General features: G+C 39.3%; 1 protein-coding gene and 1 long non-coding RNA gene across 3 annotated transcripts in view; one reads left to right on the forward strand and one right to left on the reverse strand.

Annotated features, from left to right (window-relative positions):
* Positions 1 to 3,662: 3,662 nt before the first annotated feature.
* Positions 3,663 to 27,468, reverse strand: part of LOC148154732 (uncharacterized) — a 51,207-nt gene continuing 27,401 nt past the window's right edge. The window contains exons 3-4 of the long non-coding RNA XR_015765903.1: positions 21,039 to 21,103; positions 3,663 to 4,589 (exon numbers count right to left, since the gene is read on the reverse strand). This is a non-coding gene — a long non-coding RNA (uncharacterized LOC148154732). The remainder of the gene's footprint in view (positions 4,590 to 21,038; positions 21,104 to 27,468) is intronic.
* The window catches only part of LOC106914758 (protein tyrosine phosphatase receptor type F), a 235,999-nt gene continuing 232,916 nt past the window's right edge, over positions 24,386 to 27,468 (forward strand). Inside the window, exons 1-2 of one of the 2 annotated variants that reach the window (XM_088014930.1) lie at positions 24,386 to 24,692; positions 24,800 to 24,892. The gene's annotated coding sequence lies outside the window, so the exon portion shown is untranslated. Of the gene's footprint in view, positions 24,893 to 27,468 lie in introns of both variants that reach the window. The other variant, XM_088014931.1, reaches the window with a different exon arrangement.

A 27,468-nucleotide genomic window follows, 5' to 3' on the forward strand; every position in this document is an offset into this window, starting at 1 on the left:
GCAGTCCCTGTCTTGCTGCAACTCGTCCTGACAAACCTGCAGCTCGAAGTCTTCTCTCTCTCCACAGTTCACACTGAGTTTTACTTGCAACGGCCACTATTAAGCTGTGCTTGAAGTTGTTGTCCTGTGAGCCACCTATCACGCAAGCTCTTAACTGTCTTGTCTTCTGCTTCATTTGTGGCGTCAGATCTGCCAGACCTCTTCCCGTCAGAGTGTACCCCAGTTTCCGAGTGCCTTTTGATGGTGAAGGAAACTGTGACACCTTGACTTTCTTTGCGATTTTTCTGCAGGAAAGACCTACCGTATTTTCCGCACTATAAGACGCACCTAAAAACCTTCAATTTCCTCAAAAGCCGACAGTGCGCCTTATAATCCGGTGCGCCTTATATATGGACCAATATTGAGCCACAACAGGTCCAGCAACGGACCTTACCACAGGGGCCGCGTTTCATTGGCTAATGCCCATTTTAGGTCACAGTGCAGCTACCACGTGCGTGACCGTCTCACAAACACAAGCTACAGTAGTAAACATATGCTAATGTACATTCAAAACCATGAATGCCGACTTACCCAGCCTTGCAAGAACAATAGGCATCAGTGATCTTGTCCACAGCTATATTTATGCTGAGGGTGTGAGGATCTGCTGTTTTCCTCATCTATCGGTAGCTTTTAGCTGTGACGCGCACAATGTTGGAGGCATCCAGTGGCTCAAACACCTTGATGTCGTCCAAAAAAGATGACATGAACTTGTTGGTTCCCCTGTCCATTGTCGTGGCTGATATGTTGTGAAAATCCGGCAGAAATGCTACGCTAATTAACTCAGATCGAAATGAAAGACGTCATGTTTACACAGACATGCAGTAGGCTGCTTACGTAGTTGGTCCACTACGGTAAGCAGCCGCCTACTTCTTTTTCCCCCGTAGAAGAAGTAGTGCGCGGTGCATGCTGGGATAGTTGTCAGAACACTGGTTTGTTAATAAAGTTCGATAATACATTTAAAGGGGGGGAGGGGCAGGGGAAGAGAGACAGAGACTGCAGCGGCAGCGTGTCGGTTGGTCTGTGTTACCCAGAAAGCAGTTGGGCATAATATCGCAACACCAACACCGTGAGTGAAACAACGGCTGGGCCAGCCTACTATATAAAGTACTCGGGGACCATTTCTTTATTAATGTGGATGTGTAATAATAGAGTATGAAGCGTCTATTCTATGCGCCTTATAATGCGGTGCGCCTAATGTATGAAAAAAGTCCTAAAATAGGCCATTCATTGAAGGTGCGCCTTATAATCCGGTGCGCCTTATAGTGCGGAAAATACGGTACATTTTTAAATGTTATCATGGTCTGTGTCTCTTCCGTTATTGATTGTTCATGAGGGCATGGTGCCACAGTGTTCTCCAACGCTGCTTTTATTTAGACAGAGAGGGGCTTATAAGTAACCCAGAAAATTCACAGCACCTTTTGGAATTAGCAGTATTAACTTTCGAAGCTGGATTAACCTCCATTGCTGCAGAATAGCTTTAAATTCGGAACATATTTTGTGTTCCCTGGGGAAATGCTTTTAAATAATTCTGTTTGGAGTAACTTCACTTTTTTTATCCTCTGACGACTCACCTCTTAACATTTTAAGGTATTCTTTGGACTTGAATGACTTGAATTGTTATAAAAATATGAAAATATAAAAATTGAGATGTTCTAAAACTTTTAGTGTACATTCAGCATTTGGTTGGGACTCCTTTGCCATTAATTACCTATGGAGTTGTTGAGGGATGCCCAGCTTGCTTTAGGAGTGGCCTTTAGCTCGTCTGCATTATCATCTTCCTTTTGACAGTATTGCGCAGAGAAATAATATGATTTTTGTTCTGGTTAGAGTGTTGGCCTGTCAGTCACTAACTTGTACAAGTCCTGGGTGGAGGGGAGGCGATTGAAGCAGGTAGAGGTATCTTTGGCAGTGGGGAAAGGTACCAAGTCCTGCTGGAAAATAAAATCAGAATCTCTGTAAAGTTTGTCAGCAGAAAGTAGCAGGAAGTGCTGGGAAATTTCTTTTAGATGACTGCTGACTTTGGACGAGAAAAGACAGTGGCTGACGAGGCTTCTGTCACGCTCCACTATTCCCCCTGACTCTGAGACTTTGATTTTCAAATGACATCCAAAACATGCCTTCACAACACAAAGAAAAGTGCAGTAGTTGTAACTCTAGTAGCTCTTGCAGCATCGACTCAAGCCACAGTCGGCCACTTGTGAATCTCCCTCAAACTGTTGAGTGAAATTCGCCTCTCTGTCTGGCACTGCAGCCATCCCTGATGCTTGTGCACCTTTTTCTATCAAACTTGTTCCTTCCACTCAACTTTCAATTCAGTTTCTAAAAAATGAACATTTTTAAATTCATCATTAGTGTTGTAGTGTATCTTTATTGTCTGGATGTATTTGTGGGGCTGAGCGACAGGGTGTTGAATAAAACGCTGGTGTGTTAAGTTTTTCCAAGTAAACTTTGTGCCTGTGTGTTTCTGCTGTGTGTTTGTGCGTGAGTAGGTAGAATCTGATCGGTGCTCCACTTTTTCTCAGCATTTCACCGCCGATCAATGCCCTCCCACAGGAGACCCGATGACTTCACTCACTAAGAGATCCTGTTACCTTCCCCACATTGTTTTGGGAAACTGGAGCCTCTTTAGAGGAAAAAACTCACTTTTCTCACCATTTTCCCACTTAGAAGACCCCATTTCATTATTGACTCCACTGCAATGCCCAGACATACTGAATAGTCATGGGGCTTTCATATTCACATGCACAAACAATCAGAATAAGAATTAATTCAGTTAATTACATTTTAAAAATTACATTACAAATTCTAAATCTTGTTTGTTTTTTTGTCAAAAGAGTTAAGCCTGAATTTTAATTGACATGGAGTTATACTGTTGCTATTATTATTGTGTAAGAAAGCAGGCCATGATGATAAAATGACATTTTAATTCTAAATGATTTAAATTCAATTCATATGAGTCGGAATCAGGTCCAACTACATACAGACTAATTGGGCATTTGAAATATTTAACCCCAGCTGGTTAAAAGTCATCACTCTAAGAAAACCGATTGCATCTCCTTATTGACTTTACAACTATCGCTTATCCTGAGCAAGCATGTGCTGACAGTGGAAAGTAATGACTCTCCACTAACTGGCAGAAACTTTCACCAGAACCAGCTGCATCGACGGTGGAACGACAGAAAGGAGACACTGAAAAAACAGACTCGCTTCGTCAGGAGTGCTTTCTGTGGGACGGAAAAGCAACAAAACAACAAAGTTAATGACAACAATAGGTTCGCCGGTTGCTTCTTCCCAGACAGATTTGTAATAAAATCCATAGGTACTGAGTCAGGTGTACTTTCTAGGCGGACTAAAACTGCATGCAAAGCTCCATTAATTGACCCATCCAGGAAAGACGCACAACTTTAAGTAGAAACGTTGTTTCAGAAGTTCCTTCTGTGGAAAAGAAAACCAGAGAGAGAACGTTGGAGGCAGCGATATCTCTGCCAACAGCTTTATCTATGAAAGAGATACAGCTCAATTTAAATTAATACTTTATTTATCCCAAAATGAAATTAAATATTTTCGTTACAACTAAGTGTCTTCAAACACTCACTGAGGGCAGGGCGGATCGCCAGTAGCAGTCAGTTTTGCGACAAATCTGAAGAGGCCTCTGACTGAAGGCTATTGCTGTCTGAAAGCCTCATGACTATCATGTCATGGTAATTTGACGGGAGAAGATATGACATTTCATGGCAACATGTCCTGGATAAGAGTACTTTCTGAGAAAGAGAAGAGAAAACAGAGTTTTCTGATTTCTGTCACGATTTTAATGTCAGTTTTTTTTTTTTTTTTTTTTTTAGAAAATCTACACTTATTTACACAAAAGTACGAAGTCAATCACAGAACAAAGAGAGAACATTTTCTCTATGTTTTAATATGTCTTTATTTCTTGCTTCTTTTAACTGAGTTGACCTGAAGGTTTTAAGACATGCTGAATCTTTATTTTTTTCTGTGTGGAGTTTGTCTGTACTCCAAGTGCTTGAAAGGGTTTTCTCCAAGTACCCTGGCTTCCATTCTCGATCCAAAAACCTTAAACTAAACCGCTGACGCCGTCTCTCGCCTCCAGCGACAAGTGGGATCAGCTGACAAAAGGGTTTTGAAAACTAATGATAAAATTCCATAGGAATCTAGTGGAAAAAATATATAATTTCCCCGTGAAATTAAGGATCTGCATAAAACAAATTACTCAAAATTTTACATCTGTGTAAAAGAGTAGCTTTCGCTTTTGAATAAAAGTGCCAATACATAATTATTGTAAAGGTGAGTGTGCAGACAAAGAGAAAAATAAACCAGAAAAAGGTATTTAAAGCATTGTATTTCAGCAGAACAGAGGAGCAGGTTAGGCCTTTGTTTCACCCCCGTCAGTAAAATATTCAAGCTGACTCTAAAAAACTATGGTTCAACAAGTTTGTGCTTACGCTGGCGTTTTTAGGGATGCCTGAAAGTGGCTGCCAACTCATGCAGAAGGAGCAGGTTGACAGAATGATGATCCTCAGCCTCCCGTTGCTCTGCAAATACAGACGGTACAGTGTGTAAATGGAGATTTAAAGACGGAGACGCACAGGGGAAGATGCAATGAGACGTGTTCATCCGAACTGAGCCTGCGAGCCGGAGCAAATGAAAACGAAACGAGTGCCTGAATTAGAGGGGGACGATAATGGGAGCGAGGGAGGAAAAGAGATGAAGAGCAACAATTGAGGTGGAGCGGGAAAACTGGAAGATGGTGCAGCCACTGGGAAAGCGGAGAAAAAGAAGCTGTTTACTGGAGAGAGGAGAGTCAGTGGATGAGAAAGACTGCAACAGAACAGAGATAGATAATCGACGTGGGTGAAAGGGGATGGGAGGAGGAGAGTGGGGGGGGCAAACTGAGAATGAAACGGACAGTGACGGAGTGCACAACGGACAGAGAATGAGATAAAGGTGAGCAGGGGGCGGGCAGGTTGTGAGGGGACAGATATCCAACAAATGGGTGACAAATGCAAAGAAAAACTGAAAAGGAAAGGCGAGTTCCCGTCTCCCTTCCTTGGCGCAGTCCTTGAGCCAAAGCAGAGGGCAGCCAGGACAGATGCAGGCCTGGCTGGGGCCGCTCGGGGCGTCAGGCAGGACGAGCACTCGCAATAGGAACATTAACAAAGCGTGAAATTAAAGCTGCCAGGCTGCAGGGACCACGGGCCATGCCTTAACCCACCATCATCATCACCCCTCTGAGGTCTGCTCACAGGCTGGAGGGGTGGGGGGCATTGACTAGATGCTGGGGGGTAATAGAGCCTGGTGTATTACTGTAATGATGTGTGGAGAAAGGACAGAGGGGGGAGAGATTATAAAGGGAGGTTCTAATCACTCCTGCGTGGCAGCCCAGCTCTATCTGGTGCCACAGACAACCATTCTGCCTCATTATGGTGTAGCCTGGTCCAGCCTTCAATTTTGACCCATCAACACCAGAGACTTTCTGCTTTCCTGCCAACTTCAGCAAACTAGCTAAATTGTTATAACTGTACTGTGAATATCTCAAATCTTAAAGGGGGACTACTTGCAAAATTCACATTTTGCATGTTTTTGTACTTCTACAAACAATAGGCAATAAGTTGATATCTTTCCGTATCTTGAGGCTCGGAGGTTTCAAAAACCTCCTGATTGTTAAGTCACATTCGAGAGGCAATGCAGCGTTACTTTATGACCCCAGGCAAGCCCGGCCCATCACCTTGGAACCAAGTGAGCTCCAGCACTTTTTCAGCTGTTTTAACCGCTGTACAATGGCTGCTGGAAAAGACAAGTGTTTTGTTGTCAACTTGCAATCCAGAAACGACTTGCTGAATTCTTGTTTATTGTGAAGGAGGCTCTACTTCTGCTTTTCAAAGATGTATGATTCTACAATTGTGCATCTATTTGCCACCATTTTTTACAACAGAGACTCTAAAACAGTTCCTTCTGAAATGAGCTGAAAGTAGGCAGAACTGGTCAGACTGAAATTTCATTATCTCAGAATTGTGAAAAAAAAATAAATAAATGAACATGTTTTGTATAGCCAATAGACCTATTCTAACCTGTTAAAGGAAGCATAATAATTCACTTTTAAGCAAAAATGAATGGTTATATGCCTGACCAGCAGAAGACATGACCTTTGTCCAGCTCTATTCATCAAGTTTTGGACCAGTTTGGTAGACAGTAGTTTTTAAAACACAATTTTATTTTCTATTACTCCTTTAAACACCATCAGGCCACAAATCCCTTGATTAGACAAAGAAAATAATCTCACTCTTGAAGAGCATTTGTTCTATTCAGCCTTTCAGACAACAAGTAGTGTGCAACTTATAATAAGCTGCTTCTCATATCTGTTGTTTGCTTTGTTTCTTAGTATTTAATCTCGCTTTCTCACAGGTAAAGATTGCCGCATCAATATTAGACACAATTTCTCTTCTGTCTTTTGTAGTTGCTGGTGCAATTTTTGAAGAACTTGATGGGAAATTAAATTAAGCTTGAAATGAAATTAATTTTTGATTTTGATAACCAAGGAGATTGTTTTGCATAGGAAATTAAAGTAAATTAAAGCCGCAGATATTTGCTAACCAGGTGTTCCCGGAGCGACCCCCCCCCCCACCACCACCAAGCAAGCAACTCATAAAAATGCTCAGGGAGGATTTGTTGTGCATGCGTGTTCTCCAGTTTCGAACAACTTCGCCCCTTTTGTCAGTCACCCCGCTGCACCTTCATGTCTGCTTTCAGGAGAGGTGCTCTGCTGACAGGATGAGGTGACACTGTGGTAAACATTCTATTTCAAACATCCATTTCTAACAGAAGAACCTGAAACCAGAGATAAAATGGCAGCAGATGTAACCGTGAACTTCCGCGTTCTTGTCACCCCGGTTTATACCTTTTCGGATGAAACCGAACTGAGTGGCAACCTCTTAAAAAAAATAGCTCCAAACTCCTCTTGTCTGTCGCATTTTGTATTTAAAAAACAGAGAGAGAGAAAAAAAAAGTCTCTTAAATCTGAACTGCTTTCTTTGTTTTACAACGCCGTAAATTGAAGGTCTGTGACTTCTGGACAAAACAAGCATTTTCTCCGTGGCCCTTTGACAGGCATTTTTTCATAATTATCATCTTAAGAAATAATTGGTAGCTGCCGAAAAGTCTGAGGCATTTTTTCCTTATCCTTCCATTACCACATAACACCGCATTATATAATTACAACATAATTTCTTCAAGGAAAATGCACACTTAATTAGATGTTTCCAAGCCTGTTGTGTCGCTAAATAAAATAATGTATCACACTGAACTCTGGCAATGAAAATAAATAGGTTAGAGCAACGCAAGATGTGTTTAAGAGTTTAGGTTTGTAAATGTTAAGGTTTGTTAATGCGCTTTTGAAGCTAATTTCTAGCTTTAAGCAACCCTGAAAGGTTGCCTTAAGGTGATAAATATGAAATGTGATGAAACTGGAAATGGTAAAATTATTTAATCACAAAATTCAATCCAGATGTTGCAGCCATGTCCATGGAAACAAGAGTAAAAAAAAAAAAAAGGCATGCAGACTGCTGCTATGAATGTTTGTGAAAGGATGAATGAATTTCAGGGGATACTATATAGGTGGTAAACTCATTTATGGAATTTCCTCACAACTAATTGTTATGCAATTACCTTATTATAGTTTATTTTTAATGTAGAATAGGTGTAATGTGATAAGAGTGCATGACTCATCAGTCAACCAAAACAAAGTTATAAAGTTTTTAGCTTATCCTTTTTTAATTATGTTGGAGTTAAATTTCAATCTTAGTGATATTTTTTTTTAAGTCCTAAAACGTCTTAAATTTAACTCTCTCAAACTCGCAGAAACCCTGTGTTTTAGTGTGAGATTACACTACTGCAATAAAGCCTTTAAATTTTTCCACACATTTTTAACAGGGACGCCAACAGTTTAGAGTCTGAACCATCCCCAAAAGTCACAGGATGAATTGGTCTCTGCTACAACTTGAAAACATTTACCACTCATCACTGTGTGCTCCGGTTCTATGACAAACTGTAATAACTCGGTGTCTTACCTATCAGGTACCCGCCTCTTCTTCACCCGCGTCTTATCTATCTGACACCCTGCTCTTCTTCACCTGTCCAGATCTTATTTTGTCCCATCTGTCTGTCAGACTTCATCTCCTTTGCTCCTGTGTCTTCCCCATAAAACAAGGGATTTCTTTTCTGTTCTACACTGGTGATCAGACAACATCTTACATTTGTAAGCCTTTACTCCCCGCGTTAACAGAAGCTCTCCGATGCCTCGGGGTAAAGTCTTACATCGACAGGTTTTAATGTCTTCTTGTTTTCATTTGTAAAGATGTGCCTTTGTAAGTACATGTGATAAATCATCTGTAGTTTGTACGAACCGAATAAAGATGGCTCCCCTTCACCAACCAGATTCTACACATGTACCAGCGTCACTGTCCACTAACAAGAGGCGGCAAATTCCTCACTTCATCAAAGCCTCATTTGCATTTTTTTGCCTTCCAAAAAAACGACCAAAACAAATAAAAGAAAAACTCAGGGAAAGGATTATTTGGCTTGTGCTTGCTCTGTCTTTATCTGCTGAGGTACAGAAATTAGAGCTTAGCGCAGACTGTGTACAGTGCTGTGAATTGGCATTCGCAGTACGGATACTCCGTGTACAGTCAGAGCCATAAAACACAAAAACAACCCTAAAAATTAAGTGAAAATGTAAAATGTACCCATAAACAAATTGGCTACTTCAGCACATCGCTAACATGAAGTAGTGTACAGTGGACTCCTGGTATTTGTAAGAGTTAGAGTACGGAGTTACTCTAACACTCCCTCTAAAAATACATATAGCTGCCTATTTTAATAGTTTAAACACCAAATACACAGTGGAACCCATCTTGGCATTTCTGCAGAAGCTAATACTTACAGGTTTCTTTATTTCTGCTCTCTGGGGTACAGTAAATCAGTGCCAAGGAAAACTAAAGGTGCTCCCAGATTGGCAGCTTCAGAAACCAACAGCATGCTGCCAGAAGAAATGCAGCAGTACTGTCACAAGATCATAACAAGATGAAAGAAGCTAAGTTAGGGTGTCGACACTGTTTGCTTCAAACATCGTTTGTGTCCAGATTTACAGCATCTGGGCTCCTTCTGGTGCTGAAATATGATGTTCAAAGATGTAAATATTGGATAAAATACAACATGACCATTCTGACTGCAGACACATTGAAAACTATTGGATTTGATTTAGTACCACACCTGACGGTGGCACAAACTGTTTTATTTTTTTTTATTTTTTTTTTGAGGGGGGGGCATGAAAAGATCAGAAAAGACTGTCATGAAAAAGTCAGATATGAGTCACATATCTGACTCATATCAGATATGTGAGTCTGATATGAGACTCACATATCAGACTCACATATCTGATATGTGAGTCTGATATATCTCACATATATATGTGAGATATATATGTCTCACATATATATCAGATATGATTCGCAAATGCGAATCAGATATGATTCGCAAATGCGAATCATATTGTCGCGTATTTCTTGTTTCCTCTTTTTCCTTTTTATATCTTTCTGAATTTCCCCTTTGCTGTTTTATTTTACATTTATGCCTTTTTGTTTGTATATTTTCATCCTTGTATTGTTCACCTCCTTCCTTACCTCCTTCATTGTAACTTCCCTCCTTTCTCTCTTTTCTTTTTGTCCTTTTTCCTTTCTTTTTTCTTCCTTGCTTCCTTCTTTCCATCTTTCTTTCTTCCCCTCTTCCTTACTTCTTCATGTCTCCCTCCATCTTGAAATCCTGTTTCCTCCCTTTTGCCCTTATGTTTTTCCTCCTTTCTTCACATAGCTGTTTCCTCCCGTTCTTCACTCAGTTCCTTTCTTATCCCTTTCTTTGTCATCTTTCCTTCAATTTTCTACTTGTCTGTCCTTCCTTTTTATTCTGTCCTTCCATCTTTACATGACCATTCTTTATTTTCTGCCATTCCTGTCTTTCCTATCCTCCATGTACCCTTCTTTCTTTCCTTCTTTATTTTGTTGCTAACTTCTTTCTCCTGTCCCTTCCTTCTCTTGTTCCTTTCTTCTTCTTTCTTCCTTTCTTTCTTTCTTTCTTTCTTTCTTTCTTTCTTTCTTTCTTTCTTTCTTTCTTATTTATGTCTATCATTCCATCTTTTCTGTGTCTCTTCTTCTGAGTTTAATATCCCACTTTCCTTTTTTCTTTATTCCTTGTGTCTTTTTTCTCCTTTGTCCCATTTTCTCAACTTTACTTCCTTCATTTCTTCCTTGTCTCCTTCCTTCTTTTTTTCGTTCCTTTCTTTCTATGTAGTCACCGTGACAACGCTGCACACCGTATCCTGCACTACATCGTGACCTTGCTGCCAGTGTCCTATCGCCTGCAACATCAGCAGCGCTCGCTCCGTTACACGCTCCGTATGAAATATTGACATTTCTGTCATGCACTGTTGTAGGTTTTTAACATTTCATGTTTAATTAGTTTGTCATCACGCGTTCTGGCACGCTTGTCCTTCTGTATTGTGAAAGAAAAGTGCTGTACTGTTTTCATTCTTGGAGAAGCACCTCTAAACACTCAGCACAATCCAGCACATTGAAGAACAGAAAACAATTTATGCTTTGTCGCCTCCTATTCGTTCTCAGATCCTCATGCTTACGGCCTTCGCCAACCTGCTGGCTGCCATGCATCTTTCCTCTAACGCTGAGTGGCCAACTACTCCAACCACAGTGGAGGGAGAAAAACAATGAAGAGGAGGACAAGCTTGTTTCTCTGCCCCCATCCCTCTGCAGGAATTTTCTGCCTTTGATTTCCTCCTTTTTTCAATAACCAAGGACTCTTTTCACTGTTGCCAGCTCAATGAGAGCTTATGCGTCCTTCATCCAATTCCAGCCCACCACTCTGTCTTTTCTCTGTCTCTTGCCGGGGATGTCTCTTCCTCTTCATTTTTTTCCCTCTGCATTCTGCCTTTTAAATATAGCTTCTGTGGAAATGGTGTTTATGTGTTTCTTGTGGTTCCAGCCTTTGAAGAAGGGAAGCATTTCAGATCATTCACGACTCTCTCTTGTGGCTTAAGTGGTCTGCTTGTGATAGTGGAAAAATTGCGTTTAGTTGTTCACATGAAAAATACAATTATATTCTTTAAAGCAACTCAAGCGTCCTTGAAATGTTATTAATATTTGTAGGTGTTCATAGAGTGACTGGCAGATGCATTCATACCCACTGAACTTTATAATAACAGATTCAGTGCATTGTGGGGGGTTTTATATGATAGAGACGACAGAAAGTGATGCATAATTCTGAAGTTGTAAGAGGATTTGTGGTCTTGTAAATTTTCACAAATGAAATGAATCAAACATCTTTATATGCAGTCCAAAGAGTTTTGCCATGTGGCCTTCATCAGAATCCAGAGGGCTAAATTATGACATCACCTAATTTATTTGACTTGAAAATGTCTAAAAGCATGCTTGATATTAAATTCACTCTGAAGGCAGACTGAAAGATACTAAAGTGAGTCTATAAAAACCATAAAATTTAATCTGTCTTGCTGCTGTTGATATTTAAGTGCTGTCAGAAAGATGATAGAGCAGAAGACCAGACTAGTATTGACCACAGAGAACAAGAAAAAAGACCATTGTCTTCTAGAGTAATCTTCTTTGGACAGATTAGTCTAAATATTAAGCATTTGGATATCAGAAAAGAGTAATTATTTAGCATAAACCAAATACATCATTACAGGAAAAGAACCTCCTACCAGCTGTGAAGCATAGAGGTGGAAGTGTCATGCTTTGGGAATGCTAAGGTATTGTTTGTCATCATACACAAGTTAACAGTGGATATTTATTGAAAAGTTTTGTTGGCTCTAGTGGCCTTTATTTGAAAGTAGTTTGACAGGAAAGAGGGGCCGCATGTCAATCTGGAGAAGACATATGGCAAATGTCGGCAGGCCGGGAATCGAACCTTTGACCACCGGCATGAGGACTAAGGCCTCAATACATGAGTTGTGCTTTGCTTCTGCACCACCACAGCACCCTAACAGTGGATAGTTGAGAAAAATGCGAGGACATCTGTAAATACACTGAAGCTTGACCCTGCAACATGACAATGATACAAAACGCATCACTAAATCCAATGAAGACCTGAAGTTTCAGTCTCTTGATAGGTGGTGCTTGTAGAAAATTAGGCTGTAGTTGCAGCCATCCGTGGTAATAGTAGTGACTCTGGGAGGCTGAATACAAATAAATCCCACACTTTAGCTTGAAACTGCACATTACATTTTTTCTTACACTTTTGAATTCTACACTAGTACATATTCGTTTCGCACATAAAGCCCTAATACGTCAGTCTAGTTTGAGGTTGTAGTGTGACTAATGTGAAACACTTCAATGGGTTCTGTGAATGCTATTCTCGAAGCACTGAATGCATCACTCAGACATATGACTGTACCGATAATTGCATTACAAAGAATTATGATTTTCCTGTCTGTTAGATAAGCATTTGCACTTTGAATTAGACCACAGTGAGTTTGTATCCAAGCGAAAACCTGACTCAATTTGGAGCCTGACTCTGACCCACTGCAGAGACGATAACCGCAATCATTAGCATGTTTGACTGCATGTTGGTTAATGATACAAGTGCTCTGTGTGTTCTCGTCATTAACTTTCATTAACTGTTTTTCCTGCCTCATTGAGTCCCCACACTAATTGTGTGACAGACACAAGACGAGAGCATCCTGCGACCGAATGAGCTCAAGATGTCCTGGTCACTGCATGCGTCAAGTCCACTTTGTCTTCCTGTGGCTGACCTTTTCAACACTTACAAGCTTTTTAATACATTGTATTACATTGAACTATCACATAAGAAAACAGCTGGCATATCTAGATGTCTTGTACAGAGTGAATGCTTACTTCATTAGTAAAATAAGTACTCTGCAAGTTAAAAAAAATGTAAATGTCCCGATGTAAAATCTTTTGATCAGATGCACATGCGCTCTGCTGCAGTAATGACACTTATCAGTCTAATGAGCAACGTTTTCTAGAAAAAAAAAATCAAATTTGAAGTCAAATTATCGGCAGAATCTATCTGGTTTTACAGCCCTAATTAATGCTAGAAATTCACAGCGAGGAGGAGAAAGAAAAAGTGAACCCACAAAGTGGCATGAATTAAATAACTTTCAAAGAGCCGAGGAAGAAATGTATTTCTGCCGTTGGATGGAAATAAAATGTATGTCGATAACTTTGTATACATGCCAACACAACGGGGCCAGCGGCTTCAAAGACGCTGAGGCTCCTTCATCTTTCTGATTACAAGTGGCTGTAGATTGATAGAGTCCAACTCTACTTGTAATCTGAGGTTCCAGTCTGGTTTTTAACATGCAAAACATTAAAAAATAAATAAAAAAACAGACTGATTCGTGGCAGCCTGTAGCTGAGAATCAACAGTGACAGAGGCAGCTAAATGTTTTAAGTCAGACAGAATAAATGCCACGATGGAGGTTATCACCTTCTTCCGTTAAGGCAGGCTTGTCTCCTCAGGCTTTATCTTCATTCCCAATAGGACACTGGCTCACTTGCCATCAGATGTCATTTGATTCTTCCTTAGCACGAATGCCACATCGACTGCCTGCCACTTAATCCAGTCGTGATGAACGGCTTGTTTAAACTGAAAACTTCAAATAACATAACGGTATCACGGCAGAAAGCAACTCCTTGCTTGCAAACATAGCATGAAGAGAGTATTTTGTTATTGCTGGCAGAACTCTGCAGGTGTAAATTAGTGGATAATTACACTGGTGGGTTTTTGTTTTAACAGCCAATGCACTCGAAATCCCCTGCCATGTGTTCATAACAAACTCCGCGCTTGATATTTAAACCCAATGCTCAAGACGTGCATGCAGGCTTGGCTCAAATTTGTAATTAGGGATGAGAGTAAAACTAATTTACCTGATAGAAAAATGTCAACAGATTCTGTCATTTAATTAATTCTCTCATTTACATTTAAACACAAAACAAAATGCACGTGAATATTTCTGGATTTCGACATCGCTACCTGCTGTTGCTGCGAGTTGTACATCTTACTTGTTCAGTAGTAACTGCAGGGATCTATTACAATTTAAAGCAAAGCACATGAAAATAAAGAGAGATGTGTTTAAAGAGGAAGGTTTTCTGGAAAATAAACCTCTCCCCCTTTTCAAATTGATCACATATCGCAAAGATGTAATCTGATCTGGCTTAACCTTAAAATCTGACAATAAAATATTATTTTAATCAGTGTTGGTACAATCTGACGGTTGCATCAGTATTTAATGATGTTTGGTTAACCTCATTAGGACACTCTAAATAGGTTTTTGGACATATGGAGTAAATAAGTGGAATGAAGAACCATAAAGACACCAAATACCAGACGTCAGGCAAAGCTAAAAGTCATGCAGAAATCTTTAAATTAATTCCAATAAATCTAGGTTATAGGTCTCTTTTGTAAATCTTTGATTTCGAAAAGATAAAAGCAAAACTGAGTAAAACAATTTATACATTTTATTGGGGGCTGGGTTGATGCAGCTCGTTGAAGGAAAACGACGCAATTTTTCACCCGACTTTGCCGTGTATCCTCTCTATGCATATTCAAGTTTTACTTGAGTTGTTTGAATTTTGCAGTACCATGCTGCATTCATGTTTTTTTCATATATTCTTTTGCTGTTTTGTGTGAAAAAAGCCGCTTATCTGTTGAGGCATGAACGTTTGTTTAGTTACGTTTACAAAATCAGTTTTACAAAGTAATTCCTCATCTTTCTGATCAACTTAATGTATATCTTTAAATCATTTATTTCATAGAAGCTGTTAGGAGTGGAAGTGGTGATTAAAAATTTCTTATGTTTTGGTATTCAGACTATTATAAACAATGCAGTGCTTTAATTTTCAAAACTCGTGTTAAAATTAGGATTATCATAAATAGAGTTGGATTTGACTAAAATAATCCACTTGTTGCCAAATTATGGCAACTAATGTAAGCCCTTGTAAATGTGACTTATTTGGAGGGGTTGTCTTTTGTTGTGGCTTCAGGCATTTTCACTGAACATTTGTGAAAATATAAGTACAAATGAGCATTAAAATAGCAACTTAAACTAATTTTAAAAAACCTTATCCCCTCACCCCCAAGCACCAATGCTCCCTTCTCCAATTTACAAAGGCTGATATCTCCCCTTGCTTCAAAACCCTGCAGCAGTCTTTGCCAAAGAATATTCATCAGAGATTTTCTAATGGATTTTTCTTTTCCAAATAGGAAAGCAATTATTTTAGAAATGATACCAGGTGCTTATGATGATTTATGGCAGAAGTTTACACTTCTCACATTTTGATCTCTCTCTATTACTTCCAGTGGACCTGTCAGATATGAACTCACAAAACACACAAACGATGACACGATTCTGGAGAAGCCTCTACGTATTTATGAAAGTGAAACATGAACATTCACACAGTTCACTGCACAAACATCATTCTTTGTTGGGGCGGCAAATCCATGAATTGACAGCACTTAAATAACACATCCTTTGTTAAAGACACAAAAACAGCTGAAATGTAACAACCAGTCCCAGTTGATAGTAGCTAAAGGGGAGAAAAGTTTTTAAACGACACTCAATGAACTAGTTAAAAACCTAAACAACATTTTATATAAATACGTTTGTCTCCAGAAGCAGAAAGGAATCGAGGGAACAAAGACATACAGGGCAAAGTACCATTCACACCAAGGTGCTAACAGTTACACAGTGATGCAAGCAGAGATAAGACAGAGAGGAAAAGACGATAGAGGCTTAACGCAAATGACATCGCCATCGCAAGAGTTTCTAGAATCATTCAGCCCTAATTTAGACAGCCCAATTAACCTGACGGTCATGATTTTGGATTGTGGGAGAAAGTCAGCGTGGGAAGAAGCATCTTTTATCCTTTAAAGCAAGTAGTCTTGTCATGCGATCAAGACTACCGGATGAAACCTGACACCTGACAAGTAAAATAGATGACAGAAAATCAAAATTTCCTCCTGGCTTTTCTATAAATTTAATTTTTATTGGTGATATCAACATTATTGTAGTCAAAGTCACAATCTGCCACTTACCTGTTCAAATACATGGAAGAAGTGTGAGGCGAGGCAGTGCGGTAATGTACCTCACCTGTGGTGGCGCTGTGACAAATAGTCAATGAAGCAGGCAATCAGTGCATGCCTGTTGCTCTTATCTTTATCTCGCTAGAATATTTGTTTAATTACACATGTTCTATATAGGCTGATGCTCAACAGTTTGAACATTGAGTGCTTTCTGATCGCCCATTCATTTCGCAGTCACCTTAGTTCATATTGTAATCCCATCAAATCAGGCAACTGGTCTATAATTTCTGAGTTATTTCAAATTATTTGCCTAGTCAGGTGTTACAGCCATCGAAGTTTGATGTGATTTATGCATCTAAATGGAGAGGAGCAGCTTAGAGGCTTCACAATAACTCTGGACTCTTTTTCCATTACACAATACTCTGTACTGCAATATAGTTGCGTAGGATAATCTGAAACCAAATGACACAACCCATCTCCGTTTCATTTTCTGCTACAGATACTACTTTCTTGACATAAATGTGGCAGGTTGCCTTACAGCCGTACCACAACTTCTTTTTCTGTGTGTGTTTGATACCTTTCATTTATTTAGCAGAGCCTTTTTATACAGAGCAACTTACCAATAAGAAAAATAAAGGAGTCTATAATGGTTATTGCAAAGAATGACTTGATGACAGGCTTTTAGCTCAGAAGAGTTTGAATATTGGAGGGAAGTGACCATTATGTCTGAGTGCTACAGAGCTAAATTGCAGGCAACAGAGGCTTAAATTTATACTCGGCGTTAATAAACACGCCTAGAATGATGCCTACGCACAGTTTGCAGCCTGTTCACACAAACAAACCCAGTGCCTCACTTTTAGGTGGCTTTGCCGGACAAGGAAATGTAGATCAGTTCGAACATGTGATGCTTCTTCCTCACTAAGTAGTGCCTACTGATTCCAGGGTGCTTTGCTTACATTGCTTTGCTGAAAAAGAACCAAAAGAGTATCTGAATCAGTCATTTAATACTAATGTTAAAAAACAAAGCAGTGGTCTTATTGGCCCATATAGGGCCATGATAAATCATTCTTTCAATGACCTTGCTAGTCTAGTAGCAAAACGCAGTACTCAGTCATGTTAGCATATTAGCATTCCTCACTAGCTCATTAGCTGTTCGGTTCTGAACATTCAACTGGTATTGCTGTCTATTTAAGCTGTTTACTACCTGCAAATTTGTGTCTCTTCCGTCTTGAGCTGCTTTCCAGCTCACTTTTACCCTAACTCATCTTGTTTATTTGTGTCTGACCTAATCAATTTGATACTTGTTATTTATTTAGCTCTTTCCTGCTTCTCCTGCCTCTGGCTTTCCATGTTTGCGCACAGAGGAGCAGGGAGGTCGGTGAATCAACCCACAGCATATAAAATGGTATTAATTGCTGCTATTATTGCACATGGTTATGAATATTATTCTAGCAAAAGTGGTCCAGACTGAATTGCATCAATTAATTTTGTTTATTTTAGGATTTGTTGAATTACTTTATCACTGAATGAAATGGCATCCCACAGGATTAAGCACACCTAATGTTAACTACAAGGGGAACAAAAGACCCTCGCCTCTCATGCTAGAAAAGGACACAAAGCAGTGCACAATGTTAAAGTGAAAATGACATCAGCTATACTGTACTTACAGGGTGGGGATCAAATAAAGAAGACGGTAAAGATGCTTCTAGAGGATCTGCAGGGGTAACTTTGTGAAAATAGTTTATCTGGACAGATGAGATTAATACTAAGCATTTTGAGCTACATCCAAAACATTATCTATGGTAGAAAAATAACATTGCACCAGTACAGTGTGGCAAGGTTTAGGAAAACCACTGACTGATTTCCAATATGGAAATTCCAGTAAGCTACTGGCTTTGCTTACATTGCTTTGCTGAAATAGAACCAGAAGAGTACCATAGAGGAGTCATTTAATACAAATGTTAATACTATAGGAAACGACTGATTTCCTGTATGGTCTTTTGTCTCTCTTGTAGGTAACTGTGGTTAGAGATTCGTCTTCCAGCAAAACAACATTGTTGCAGTACTGATACAATTGCAATGCGTTGTGCAATCTTACATAAAATGCTGGTTTTTCACATAAAATCCCAATTAAATACAAAAAGTTTGTTAGTATGACAAAATGTATAAATGTTTGAGCTGGGGTAAATACTTTTGCATTGCAGTATAAGTTTTGTCAAACCTTTCTTTAATAAATACTATTAATGGCAAAGCAGAGACTCATTTCGATCTGAAGATTATGGATCTTCTTCACAGATCACTCTGAATAAAAACATCTGGCCAACTGGAGTGTGAAAATGACATCTGGATGTTCCTAAAGTTTTTCAGATGCTTAATGGATTCCCAACGTTATAATTACACTTCCAGGTAGGGAATAATGGGAGCTACAAGTGTGACTGTCGTGGCCTTGGCAGTCACAAAAATCTAATTTATGAAAAATAGTTCAGATTCAATAGGCTAGATTTAATCTGGTTGGGTTCTTTTTTTGTTCTCAGCATTCATCCTGAAAATTCACTGCATCAAGGAATGGAGCTGCTAAAAAGTGTGTGTGCAATTAATTGCTACTGGTTATTTAGACTTTAGAATTTATTTGTCTGTCAGTGCACATTAATTATGATGGAAATGTGCTCGAGTTGGCTAAGCTAAGGTAATTTTCATTGGTAGTCAGTCTATAAATGTAAATAGTCAATAATATATATTTAAGGATTCCTATATAAAGTTTGATCAAAGAGGATTCAGAATCTTCCTTCACACCATCAAGAACCACGCGAAGAGCCTTCAAATTAGAGGGATCTGCTTTACAAGTAATTTCTCCTACCTAATTTCCCCACAGAGTTCAGTTTAAAAAGTGAACAGGGAGGAGTAGCTGATGAAGGGATCCATGTATGAAGTTTAATCCTAACAGTGTTTTGGTTTGAGGCTGATATGGAACCTCAGACACTTTTCCATTTGCACTAATTTAGTCAGTCATGCATTATGAACAAGAAGCAGTCTTGAGTGGGATTATTGCTTAACTCCTCTATTGGATATAAATTCCCCAACAAAAAATATTAAAGGTTCAACAGTATGTACAGTGATCTGGCATAGCAATATGATGATTGACAGGTTGTCTTTCCATCTAGGCACCTGTTACTGGGTGGGGTATACACAGTGGCGGTTTCTGAAACGGGGGCATCTTGTGGTCAGGCAGCAGCAGATCCAACAGGTGTAGGAATTCTGAAAGCTCCTACACACCTTTGTTTAAAATACCAATTGTAAAAAAACAAACAAAGAAACAAAAAAACAACAACAAATACCCATTTTGAATTTTGGCTGTCTAACTTGTTGCATCTCTTAAGTTAACCAAAGCCCTCTTCTGATTGGCTGATCAGTCCCACTAGACGACTCCTTTCCCTGAAATTTGCATTGTGAAGAAGGAACCTAACTTCAGGAATACTCCGTGAAAAGAGAACCAAAGAACTCCTCAAAAGCCTTACCAAGCAGGAGCTCATCACCCTCTAACTTAATTGTGACAAATTGTCTTCTTTGAATTGCACACAACACATTGTCTGATATTCGCAAGTTCTTGCAAAGTTTTGTTTTGTTCTTCCTTCATTTCTGAGGAGTTTACTGAAGGTCATCTTTTTAAAATTCTTTAAGGGGGCTTCATATTCCCAATGAGAAACCAGCAGACATCCAAAAGTTTGTGCAAAGACAGACCTGTCTGTTGTTTTAAACTGGCATGTTGCAGACTGAACTCTTCTTGGTACAGATGTAATATTTTTTGTCAAAATAGAAATGAAGTTGGAGCAGCCCCATTAAACCATGCCAGATTAATGTTAGAAATTAGAACGTAGTATGAGGCTGCAAAACCCTTTCGCTTAGGCTCTTGAGAGACAAGTAAACCTTTGAAAAAAGTGGGATTTCTAATCAGTTTTAATTAGCATTCTCAATTCTGAATTCCCTATTATGTACTTAACCTTTTAGCTTTTATCAAGTAGTTTGTGGAGTAGTTAGAGTTGGCATCTTTCATCTTTGTTTCTTTTTATTCAATCATTAGTCCATGCAATTGTATTGAAAATTATTCAACCCCTACTACAGATTATACTTACAGGTAGAATTTGATTTTTTTTTTCCCTGATGTTTGCGATAAACAATGTACATCAGAATGAATAGCTTAAAAAAGTTTTTGGAAAGATTTCATCCAAATGCAGCATTAATGATGCATTCAATGCAGTCTCAAAATGATTCAGCTTCTGATCAGATCCGCATGTTTGCAAATCCAGTGTGGTTTCAGACACAGCTGATGCATCCATGCTGCTTGAGATGGAATGACTCAGATACCAGGACAGTTAATGGTATTGTTTCATTGCAAGATTGTCGTTTTACACACAACCAAGGGAAAGAGTACAAAACGTTAGCAAATGAACCGAATGTTCCCTGAGATAAAGCTGGAACCATAGTGCACAAGTAAAAGCAGCTTGGGTGTAGCGGAAAAAGGAAACTTTGAACAGCTTCCACCAGATTTCTGAGGAGGAAACATGGTCAAAATCTTTTACTGGCTATAAAAGACCAACAGCAAGATTTAGTGGTAGAAACCGCTCATGTTTCAATCTCCATAGTAAAGCAAATAGAAAATGTTGAAGAGTGCCATGCTATAACTTTAAAACATGCATCACAACTAACCCAAAATTGAAAGAAAAGTTAGCTCCAGTTTGCTCACGGCTGAATAAAAACACAAAATGCTTGTAGAATTCTGATCTTTGGACTTTTGGGGGTTTTGGATCAGTGATATGTTTGGAAGAGGAAGGCTGAATCACATGCTGAAAGAACACTATGCCTACCTTAAAGCATGGATGGTGGCTCAGTAATGCCCTGGGGCTGCTTTGCCTCCTCTGGCTTTGGAAACCTGCAGGATGAATTAAATTAATTATCAGTAAATCTCTCATTCTGTCTGTAAAGATGCTGAAACTAAAATGTCACTGGGGCTTGAAACAAGACAACAACTCCAGGCATAACTCAAATTCCAACAAGGCTTAGTTTCAAAGGAATTCCTGGATGATACTACAGGAGCCATTATAGTTGCCTGAATTGAACTTAGGGTCTCTGGTGAGATTAAAAAAAAGCCAAATTTGAGAATATTAATGAATTGGTGGCCTTTGGCCATGAAGAGTGGGCTGAGATTCCTCAGGACCGCAGCCAGAATCTGGTGCCTGGCAATAACTCCAACTTGCACCAGACTGTACCAGCTAAAAGGTGCTCCACTGAGGACTGAAAATGCTTTTCATGAAATAATTGAATAAATCTGAGACTGTAGTAGTAATTTAAAATGCCACTTCATGTTGAATTTGAAGGAAAAACATGTTATTTGAGTTATTTCAACTGTTTTATTTGTCATAAAAAGTTGTTGTTTACTTAATCCAATTTTCAGTGGGGATTGATACCGATAGTTAAATTTTAACTAGATAAATGTGCAGAAAGCTCCTGGCCACTTTAATTTGTGATCAAAATTCACCCTTCAATCTAATTTTTTAATGTACATTAAGGGTGATTATGAAGTTGATATATTTTTTAACAATACTATTGTTTAACTTGGAGTACCAATGCAATAAAAGGGTGTTCAAAGAAGTATACTCTATAGAGGCTCCACAGCAAAACTTACAGGACAGAAAGGATTCAATTGTCTACAGGGGGTTACCATCACTTTATTGTGTAGGTGGTCATAATGTTATGCCTTATCTGTGTATATCAAGCCTTGTTGTTGCAAATCATTTGTTCATAAATGCTGAGATTTTCTACATTGCAGCAGATAAAATGCTTTTTATCTGGTTTTATATTGACTAAACCTGTGGTGATGTCTGGTGTTCAGTTTAGAAAATCTGGCAATGAAAAAGCACAGTTGCCCTCTGAGGAGTTTTTAGCAACTTCTGTAGGGAAAAAAAGCCTTCACTAAACATTGTCTCTGACCTTCAGACAGAAAGGTTGTTTATGAGTTTCCACACTGTCCACAGGAGAGGTCTTTAGCTGAAAAGCAGGCCTGTTGTTGGCCACCAGAGATTCGCTGCAGCAGTATTGAGCACATGTACCAATTTCTCTGTCTGGCACCTACATATTGATGGTTGCTGTATCAAAACAATGGCCTCCCTCTGAGTGTAATAATGCTGGCTTGGTCTCTTATTTGTCTGACAAGATCCTGCTCCAGGAACATTGTGCTTTGACCAGGGTTATCATTTGTACGCCAAAAGGAACAGAAATCCTTTTCAATCACGTTGAGGTCGCATAGCAACTCATTATTGCTAAATGAAGTACAAATACACAGGTCCATGTGTGTGTCTGTGTGTCTGTGTGTCTGTGTGCGGTGAACGGAGGATGGCCCAATTGCAGGGACATTTATTGCAGGGTGAAACCTTGTGTAAACATAATTTGCACCGGTTATTAGATAAGGTGAGGAGGTAGCCAGGCTGCAGTTCGGTAGGGGGTTCTGCCAAACTAACGATTGATCACACTAAGGTTAGGAAGTGAGGGAGCAGAGTGTCAAAATCCTGAAGATATTCAGGTCCTCATTACTGGGGGTCATATCATCCTTGCTCTGCGCATTCAACCGAATCACTCGAGTGCCCAAGCACTAACAACCAGACTGCACTGTAAGCACAGCCCGTTCCCTGTCTCCATTACTAAACTTCACGTTTAAATTTGCTAGTTTAAAAACTGTCCTTGACTATCTAGCATGTGTTTTTTTCCCCTTTTGATAATTAAAGATGCATGATAATCTACCTCTGTGTCATCAAACCTTGGGGAATATGTCCCATCTCCCTCTCAGTGTCCTGCCTTAAATGAAAGTATATTACCTCCTGGTGAAAGAGCCAGAGAGCTGGCAAACACCTATGAATTATGAATTATAATCTTGTCCCGAGTCTACACAAAGAGAGCAGAGGTGGTAAGAAGGCTACCAGATGAAATTCATTTGGTGAAGAAGAAAATAAGGATAATATAGGGCAATATTTATAAATGTTCTCTTCCCAGTGATGATTCATGACTCTGCTCCTTTCAGAAGCTCCCTGAGTGAGATCTGAGGGCCAATAGCCAGAGGGGTTTCTTAGGAAGAACAGAAAGTGCAGTTTAACTTCACTGCTACCAAGAACAAGGTCATTAGGAAATGTTTGTCTTAGCCCTCAGTTTTCTCTTTGACCTAAAACAATGGAGAGATTAATGAATGAGCCTAAAGGACACTTATGTTTAAAAGCAAGTGGGCCAGATCCAAGCTCTGGACCCTAACTGGACAAGCTTATTTTTACCTAACCCAGCTGATTTTACTTGTTTAGTCTTTTGTACTGAATATCATTCATATAAGTTAAGCAAGGCAAGTTTACTTGAATAAATGAATCAAAGGCAGCTCTTAATGTTTGGGCATAGTCTTGATTTAAAGAAACTCAGTGTTTCAGCATTTTACAGGTTTTTGGAAGTTTATTCCAGATTACAGGAGCATAAAAACTGAATGCTGCTTCTCCATGTTTGGTTCAGATTCCGAGAGCACAAAGTAGACCAGATCCAGAAGACCTGAGTGGCCTGGAAGGTTGATATAATAATAACAGGCCCTTTAGAAATTTACAAGAACATTTTACAATTTATAGTACTGTAAGACCCAGACAATATTCAACCCAAAAATATTTTTATAAACTTTACTTGTTTTATAAAAAAAAATACAAGTTTAGTTTACTGCTAAGGAGGTAAGAATAATTAAAATCACAACAAAATATTTATTTTTATTTTTAAACAAAAAATAATTTATGCAGTGATTGGGGAAAATGCACCACTGATATGGATCCTAAGACGCAGCCACACCAGCATATTATTTTGGGAGTTTTTGTGTGTGGTTGCCACAAGTGCTTGTATGATTACGGGGGGCTTTTCGGTCTGTGCCCAGCCGGGAGTCCATTGTTTCGCGATCCGTCCCTGGCATAATCTCCTCAGAAATTCACCTTGCTTGTTTTCAAGTTTATGCTCTGTGGAAAACAGGGAAGGATTTGATTTCCGTGAGATTTTCACGTTTGGTGCACGTTTTAGGAGGAGAGCGGCAATGAATGGACACTGAGAGGCGAGTAAAGCCGAGTGAAGCCGAAATAATTTTTTTTTTTAAATCCTACTGACCAACCGACCTGTGTGTGTGTTTTCACCACGGAGGCAGAAAGAAGCGTGACTGCGAAGGGGGGGAGAGACGCAACAACTCCATGCCTGCCACGGCTCCTTCTCCTTCTTGCAAATTAACTTAAAAGCGGCGCATTTCACAGACAAGGAGGGAAACAACATTTCTTCTCTCCGTCTTTTTCTCTCTCTCTCTCTTTGTTGGCAGCGACGCCGAACACTTGAGCGAGGCGGACGTTAACCCGTTAGCGGCAGCAGCGAACCGGAGCTGCCACGAATAGATCCACAGTAGATCCACGACCCCCTCCCCACCCCGGTGTCGGCTGACCGGGATAGGACCTCGTGCTTCTCCGGAGGTGGACTCCTCTATCTTTCCCACCTGTGCTCCCCCCACTTTAAAATTTCTGTCTTTTCACACGCTCGGTTCTAACTCCTCTGTTTGGTGGTTGTTAATTACATGAAGTGGATTGGTTCAAACGAGTGAAGACGGGACTAAACGCGGCGCTTCTTCAGATAAGGAGAGAAATGCAAACGGCGGCGACAAAGAGGAGATTCAGTAAGTGCATATGAAAATTCTCCATTGAACTTGAGTCGGGTTAGATTCCTGTCAAGTTGCCTAACTTGCACAGATTTCTGCGGACAGCATGCATGTCTCCGCTTTAAATTTAAGCTGGAACTTCTTTTTAAAAATAAATATTGCAAATTATCTCATGGGTTTGCAGACAGCCACGCATGCAGTTTGTTGCGCCTCTATTTATTCAGTCCTGATGTATAGCCAGCAGCAACTTTTATGACTAGACCAAATGCATATTATGTTGGTCTGCTGCCAGTTCTTCTAATTATAAGAGCGTTACTGTGATAAAGATGGGGCACAGTATTATTCCTCATTCACTTCACAAGTCATTTTTTCTTCCAATGCAAATGACACCTGCATGGCTGGCCGAATGCACCTCTCCGTGGACAGCTTGACGTCGCAGTTTTCTTTGCAGGGATGAAATTTTCAGTCAAGCAGAAAATCTGTCGAGAATCACTAATAAAATAAGGAGGGAGATACAAGGGGGGGGGGGAGACAGATGGGGAGAGCAGTGGTGGTCTGTAGGGATTGAGCATGTCGTCACCCTGTGTTTTAATATGCAATTGCAATGTAATGATTTGACCCGTCACATTAATGTTGACTCGTCAGAGAAACCTGAAAGAATCTGGCTGGCTCACTTGCATCATCGCTTTGCTTCATCGTCATCTGACAGAGGTCTTTGAGATTTCCTGTGGCCATCAAGTGCAAAAGCACCTGCCACGCTCTATTGTTGCTTTTTTTTCCTTTCTGCCCCAGACTGTTTTCCATCACTATGTGTGCAGACAGATTTCATTCCGATGCAGGACCAATCCCAGATTTTTGGGGGCCCTGGGCACGATTTGAATTGGGGCCCACATGTTGGTGGGTGTTGGTCAAAGCAAAATGAACACTCTCTCTGCCTTTGCATTAGGCACAGATGCTGGAGGGGCTTTAGCCAGTATTGGTCAGGAACCATTTCAAATGCAGAAACCATGGCGAACCATTTATAATGTTAAATATTTCAGATGGTAGTCAATTATAAAATAATAACCAGTTTTTCGGATTTGGTGAAATTGTTATAACAGAATAGTTTGAATGAGCATTTAAAAGAAAAGAAGAAATAGTTGGAGTCTAACTTTTAAAATAACGGCAACAAGAAAGTGCACCCCTTAAACTTCTACTTTGTATGCATCTTAGGGGTTTGCTTTTCTTTCAAAACTTATTCGTTTTGGCTTTATTTTTTAAATAAATGATGAAGCGGTGGGGTTTCAAACACTTGAGGTTAGACAAATAATTTTAATGATCAAAGACAATATATTTATGCATTAGGACACTAGATCTAAAAGTGAGCATACTTTCTCTCTATGATGTCTATCATCTTGATGAAAGCATTTCTGGTAGACAAGAAAATCATATCACTGTCATCCAAATGCGATTAGTTTTAAAATATAGGTTTCGGCTCTAATTTGGACAATAAAATACTGTTACTGTTCAGTACAAATACTTTCCATGCTCATTGTGCTGGACACTGGCCAATTAAGACAATATTTAAAAAACATATATAATGACTGGCATATTTGTTCACAAATCTTGGCTGAAAACAGGTTTCATAAAATTCTTATCTGGTAAATGTTGACATTAATTTTTGTTGGGATGTTCTATATTGAAATCCTGTAATCTGCTAACAATTGGAAGTAAATGTTTATTGTTCGACTTCTGTAAATAATATCAGAGGTTGCTTAGACTTATAATTTGATCAACTATTATACCCAACTGTCCTATTTGATAAGTCAGTAGGAAATGATGCTTAGAACTGGTAAAAATGCCAATTTCATACTCGTAATCCAATTAAATACTTCACTATATAGAAAAATACAGTGATGCACAATGTTTGAAGTACCTTGGCATGAAATAGTGGAAATGAAGCAGGAACTGACAAACTGGGACAGGGTACAACTTACCTGGAGCTTTTCCAGTTTAGCCAGTCTCCGACCTTAGCAATGCTAATGGCTCTTTTAAATTATTCAACCTTGATGTTTGCGCGTTGGACATTTAACAATTCCAGGTTCAGAAACCTTCAATCTGAATTCAAAAGTAGTTCTTGATAAACGCAATTACAGATTTTAAATGTCAAGATCTCATTTCTGTCCCCTAATGGTTGCAGTTTGCCTGTTCCTTGAATTGACTCTGATCTGCGTTATGGGTGTGGCCAAAAAGGCAAGTAATCATTTGTGATATAATTGCATATTTAATATCTATTACCTTTAATATCTATTAGGTGTACCATCTGATTAATAATCTACAGCCCATTTTCCTGTTTTTTATTTTTTTATTTTACACTTATAATTATGCTAGTCTTTCTAAATCAGCTTTGAAATGTGATTGGCAGTGCAAATACTGAAAAATCATTTTTTTTCCCTGTTGATTAAATCAATCAAAACTAAGAATTCTTCCTATTAATATTATGTAAACACTTCAGCCAATATGTCCTTTGATGCACTTTTAAAGGTGAAAGACGCAAACTGGAAATTTTGCATTCCTTCGCTGTCATCTGGACTCAGAGCTACGGTCTCTATCGA

The sequence above is a fragment of the Poecilia mexicana genome, unplaced genomic scaffold, assembly GCF_051168715.1.
Source record: "Poecilia mexicana isolate PSO_F unplaced genomic scaffold, ASM5116871v1 scaffold_17, whole genome shotgun sequence".
In the NCBI taxonomy this organism is placed as follows: domain Eukaryota; kingdom Metazoa; phylum Chordata; class Actinopteri; order Cyprinodontiformes; family Poeciliidae; genus Poecilia; species Poecilia mexicana.